The sequence below is a fragment of the Cebus imitator genome, unplaced genomic scaffold, assembly GCF_001604975.1.
Source record: "Cebus imitator isolate Cc_AM_T3 unplaced genomic scaffold, Cebus_imitator-1.0 Scaffold46, whole genome shotgun sequence".
NCBI lineage: Eukaryota > Metazoa > Chordata > Mammalia > Primates > Cebidae > Cebus > Cebus imitator.
Window position 1 is genome coordinate 5,998,577 of NW_016107361.1, and position 6,087 is coordinate 6,004,663.

Genomic DNA, 6,087 nt, shown 5'->3' on the forward strand with positions numbered 1-6,087 from the left:
GAGTTAATTTTTGTGAAAGGTGTAAGATCTATGACTAGATTCATTTTTCTTTTTTGCATGTGGATAACTAGTTGTTCCAGTACCATTTATTGAAATAACTATCCACTTATGTGAGTCTATTTCTGGACTCTGTAATCTGTTTCACTGATCTATTTATCTATTCTTCCATTAATTTCACACTGTCTTGATTACTGTAGCCTTATAGCAAGTTTCAAACTGGAATAGTATCAAACCTCCAACTTTGTTTATCTTCAATATTGTGTTGGCTATCCTGGGTCTTTTGCCTCTCCATATAAACTTTAGAACAAGTTTATCAATATCCACAAAATAACTTGCTGGAACTTGGGTTAAGGCTGCATTGAATCTATTGATCAAGTTGGGAAGAATTGACATCTTGACAATACTGAGTCTTCCAATCTGTGAACATGGAGTATCTCTCCATTTATTTAGTTCTTCTTTGATATATGTTATCAGTGATTTTTAGTTTTACTCACATAGATCTCATACAAATTTTGTTAGATTTATATCTAAGTATTTTATTTTTGGGAGGTGCTAATTTAAGTGGTAATGTGTTTTTAACTTTCAGTTTCACTTGTTTATTGCTGGCATACAAGAAGGTGATTGATTTTTGCATGCTGACCTTGTAGCCTCATTAAAATCACTTATTAGTTCAATTTTTTACAGATTTGTTCGAATTTCTTACATAGATGATTATGTCATCAGTGAACAAAGACAGTTTTATTTCTTCCTTCTCAATCTGTAAACATTTTGTTTCCTTTTCTTGTCTCATTGTATTAGCTAAGACATCTAGTACAATGATGAAAAAGAGTGAGAGAAGAAATTCTTGCCTTGTTCTTGATTTTAGTGAGAAAATGTCTAGTTTCTCACCATCAAATATATTCACTGTGAGTTTTTATGTATGTGGCCTTATCGATTTTAGGGAGTTCTCTCTAATTCTTAGTTTGCTGAAAGTTTTTATTATGCCTGAATGCTGGATTTTCTCAAATGCTTTTCTGTGCCTATTGATATGGTCATATGGTCATTAAGATTGCATTGAATCTATTGATCAAGTTGGGTATAATTGATATCTTGACAATACTGAGTCTTCCAATCTGTGAATATGGAATATCTCTCCATTTATTTAGTTCTTTTTTGATATATGTTATCAGAGCTTTTTAGTTGTACTCATATAGATCTCATACAAATTTTGTTAGATTTAAATTTAAGTATTTTATTTTTGGGAAGTGCTAATTTAAGTGGTAATGTGTTTTTAAATTCCAATTTCACTTGTTTATTGTTTTGAGTTTTCTTTTTTAGTCTGTTTATGTGATAAATTACATTAATTCATTTTTTTATATTAGCCAACTTTGCCTAACTGACAAAAGCCCCACTTGGTCATGTGTATAATTCCTTTTATACATTGTTGGATTGAGGCTGCTGCTATGTTGTTGAAGATTTCTGTATCTATGTTCATGAGAGATATTGGTCTGTAGTTTTCTTTTCTTGTAGTATCTGTGATTTTGGTGTTAGAGTCATGTTGGACTCATAGAATGAGTTAAGAAGTATCCCTTCAGTTTCTATCCTCTGAAAGAGACAGTTGAGAATTAATACAATTTCTTCTTAAATTTTGGGTAAAATTCACCAGTGAGTCCACTTGGGCCTGGTGCTTTCTATTCTGGAAGGCTATGAATCATTAATTCTATTTATTTACTTTTTATTTAGTTTTAATATATAATAATGATACATATTTATGGTATACAGTGTTATGCTTTGGTTTAGGTATCAGTGTATAATGATCAAATCAGTATAATTGGCATATCATTTCAGTTCAATATATTTAATAGATATAGGCCTATTTAAGTTGTCTATGTCTTTTTATGTGAGTTTTAATAGGTTGTGTCTTTCAAGGAATTGGTTCATTTCATTAAGGTTATCAAATGTGTGGGTACAGAGTTGTTCATAGTATTTTTTGATTATTCATTCAATAACCATGGAACCTATAGTGATTTCCCCTTTTTCATTTGTGATAGTAGTAAGTTGTGCCCACTCTCTTTCTTAGTTAGCCTGTATAGAGGCTTATCAATTTTTGTTTGTTTGTTTTTGAAGGGAAGAGCACTATTTATTAGGCTGTGAGTTTCTCTGTTTTGCCTTTATAGAGGCACAACGGGTCACTGAAAGTATAACTGAAGGAAATAGAACAGATGAGCCTAAACACAAGACTTTCTAGGTGCAGGGCTGGTACATGGGACCCCAGCAAGGCAGCTGGGCCACTCATGCCCACTAGGGACAGCCCAGAGACCTTGAGCCAGGGACCCAAGTTCCACTAACCAATTCTCCCACATTGCACTGACAGTTGCCTTGCACTGTGGTTACCATAAAATAACTCTTACTGGCATTTAAGCTTTATAAAAAAACATCTTCATTTTGCTCAAAAGGGGCAAACAATAGATACAGAGAAGCTAAACTGAACAGCCTCAATAAAATAAAATTAACACCAGCAGCGAATCTTCTTGCTGAAGACTTTGGCCAGAGGGCATGTGTAGCAAAGTTCTAGGCTGTGAAGGTTCACTCACACACTGTTCTCGCCTTGAACACACCAGTCTGGAAATCAGTTATGGATTTTAATGACCTTTTCAAGGTCAGTGTAGCAATGACTCTTTGGGGCTTTGTTGAAGTGACTGAGCCTTAGTCAAGGCATGAAGATAAGACATGTTAATGGGTTATGACTCAAAGTCTTTCACATTTACTTCATGCTCATCTTTATTTATGTACTGGCATTGGCCCGTCACTCCAACTGCAGATTTAAACTTCTCAGACTCCTTCTCCCGGATGTCCAGCAGGCTCTGGATTCGCTTCATCACTTCTTGAAAATGTTCGCATTGGTGTATCCTCAGCAAAAATGGGATTCCAAACATTCCAAAGACCTCTTTGTGGAAATGTGCCACTGTGACAAGCATCTCCTTCTCTTTGTCTATGTCCATCTGGTCCAAAGGGATTTTTTTATTTGAAACGTCCTCTCGTTGCAGGAGATAAACATTCTAACAGTTCATCTTCTTGATGGACACCAATGATTTTGTAACTTACGATTTCTAGCAGGCTAAGTTTCCCTGATGCCTTCTCCCCAGGTTCCACAGCCTTTTTACATTCTTCTAACAGTTCCTGGACATAGGATATTCTTCTAACAGGTCCTGGTCCTGCTTGTCTGGATATAGCATTATTTCTTCTTCCCTAAATTGGCTGTTTAACCATATACATTTAAAACTTTGCCAGTTCTCAAAGTCTGTGATTTTCATCTTAAGCTGCTGATAGTAAAGTTTCTTAGGTTGTCTAGCCTTGAAGAATTATAGAAGATCTCTTAAAGTACCTTCATAATTATGTCTAAGGGAGGCCATCCCTATTACCTTGAAACTTGAAAAACTGGAGCAACATTGGGTCTGTTTGGTGTCTCTGCGCAACTGTCTGTGCAACCTGAAAATAATTCATTCTATTTGATAATGTAACCACAAATCCAGGATCATTAGGGATTGTTTTATCACAGAAAATGACATCAACATGGTAGTAGAGATCTCGGAAATATTCCTTTGTGGTGGGTAATTCACTGTTATCATTTTCAGGGTCACTCTTCTGAAATACTATGATGTCACCATCCATTTGTTCATCAAGGGCTTTATCAAGAGACATGTGATAGTCCTGAATTCTCTCTGTTAAATTCTGTTTAACTTCCTTATAGAGAATAAGGCTAGTATCTTGAATAAATCCTGCTCTGTCACACATAACTGGGAGCAAGTCATGCATTTTACAGGATATTGGTGTGTTGATATGCCCACAGTACTTAAAGCTCCATGTTTTGGGATCATACATCTTCAAAAATAACATTACATCATGATCTTTATCAAACTTGGGTAAAGTCACTCCACTAGCAGCCAGCTCAGGTTTGACTGTTTCCAGGAATGTTGTCCAAGTTATCACTGAGCTCAATCATTGTTTTACTGCCACTGGCTTCATTATCTAACATTGCTGGCAATTTTGTTCCATTACTCCTTGCTTGCATGAGCCACAATCAAATTTGATCTTGTGGAAATCCCATGGTCTGAGAGAGGTTCTGAACAAACTCGGCAGTTGAGGAGTTCTTCAATACTTTGAACCCTTTGTATTTCACTTTTTCTTCATCGTACATGTCATTTCCTTGGTGGCCACAAAACTGGTCCTCTGTGACTATCTGCACTTGCATATAGAGATGGGCTTCCTGCCGCTCCTTCTGCTTCTGAGCCTTGATCCTTTTCTCTTCTTGTAATTGATCCACCAACTGTTCAGGAATATCATGGTCAGTGACCGCCTGTAAAACTTCACTCAGTTTTGATTCCCTGATATAGACTAACATGTAAGCATTAGTGTAGTGTCAGACAGACAGGTCATCATCATGACCCCCATAATTGTGCTCAACTGCTTCCTCTTTAGTACACCCTGACACTACATCATCATCAAATTTACACCATTTGCCATCCCCTTTGGGGTTTGGATAAACCACATGATGTCCACCATGATTATCTCCACTATGAACCAGGACTGCATGAAGAATATAATTTGCAGGGTCCTTAGGATCTGCTTTTTGAAAAAATTCGTCACGTGGTAAATGCTCTGGGAATTCAAACTTATCATTGATCTTGATATTTTGGTCCATCTGAGGGTCATACATAAACCCCATCAGTTATAGATGTAACACTGGTGGCAGTGTTAGGAATTTCACACCTTCTTCTGCTTCCTGTAAGCCATGTTCCCCAGTGTCATATTGTCCCCAGTGAGCTGTTCTACTGCCACATAATCCACAAATGAATCAAATATGTTTTTCTGTCCTTTGATACTTTGATGGATATCATAATAATCTTCTCTTCTATCAGACTGATAGTCCACTTCTTTACACTAGATATAGGACACCATTTTACCACGGATAATCTGGGTATGGTGCCCTCTACACAGGTGCCTTTCATCTTATGTTCCACATTATGAAGCAACACTTGACAAAGCTCCTGAACATTGTGTTGCATGAAGTGTCTAAAGTTTCCCACCCAAATGACTTTGCTAACTTTTTTGTTCCTATGGGTTTATCACTATGCTATAATTCATAGATTACTCTTTGTAATGCTAAAGGGACGTTTTTAGATGAATCATACCCCTTGCTTGGTACCATGTACATAGCCTTTCCTAGCTGATTTGTGAAAAATAAAGTCGGTAGAAAGCTGTTCATATAACAAGTTGCTCCCTGATTCTTTAAGCCCACATAGCCTGTGTGCTGCTTTGAATCCCAGGCAACTCCGTGGGGAGCATCGCCTGTACAAAGACTTCAAAGGTAACTTTGTCATCATCTATAAATCCTTTCTCAGGATCAGTCACTTCACTCCAGGCCATAAAATCAGAAAATCCCCAGTCGTTTTCTTTATGGAAGAACAAATGACTAATATGATGACTGAACGATTTTTCATCATCTCTAATTTATTATCTTCAGCACTGCTTGTGCATGACAAGACCACGACGTGGAATCAGATTCAGCATTGCACTGGAGAAAGAATCCTACGCTTTTTTGGTGTGGTCTGTCTGGATAAAAGCGTGGCATCAGCATAATTTTCCATGGCAGATTTAGGACCAACTCACCCAGTCTGCTGAAGCCCTCCACAGTGAACTGAAGGGTTGCCGCAGAGCGCCAACTGGTGTCGTCTTCCATGTCCTCCTCCGAGTTGTTGTGTTTGTCACTCAGGGCCACGTTCCCATTGATCACAGAGTTCTGAGTAATTCTTGGTGAATCATCTGTATCTCTAGCTTCCATCTCCATGTTCATGGGCTCACTCAGCTACTGCTCGCCTGCTTGCTGCTGCTGCTGCTGCTGCTGCTGCTGGTAATAGAAGTGATTCATTTCAGCCACTGCCTGGGCCTCACCTGTGGGGTGGCCTCCTCCACCTCCCGCGTGTCGTCGGTGGCAATTTCATTGATCTTTTCAAAGAACCAACTTTTGTTTTTGTTGGTTTTCTCTGTTGATTTTCTGTTTTCAATTTCATTGATTTTTGACTCTAATTCTTATTAGCTCTTTTGTTC

The 6,087-nt window shown here is 37.7% G+C and overlaps 1 pseudogene across 1 annotated transcript; it reads right to left on the reverse strand.

Moving 5' to 3' along the window:
* Positions 1 to 2,608: 2,608 nt before the first annotated feature.
* Positions 2,609 to 5,852, reverse strand: LOC108303409 (annotated as a pseudogene). The gene has a single exon (XR_005199980.1). The product of XR_005199980.1 is annotated as a ubiquitin carboxyl-terminal hydrolase 7-like (transcript).
* Between the last annotated feature and the right edge of the window lie 235 nt (positions 5,853 to 6,087).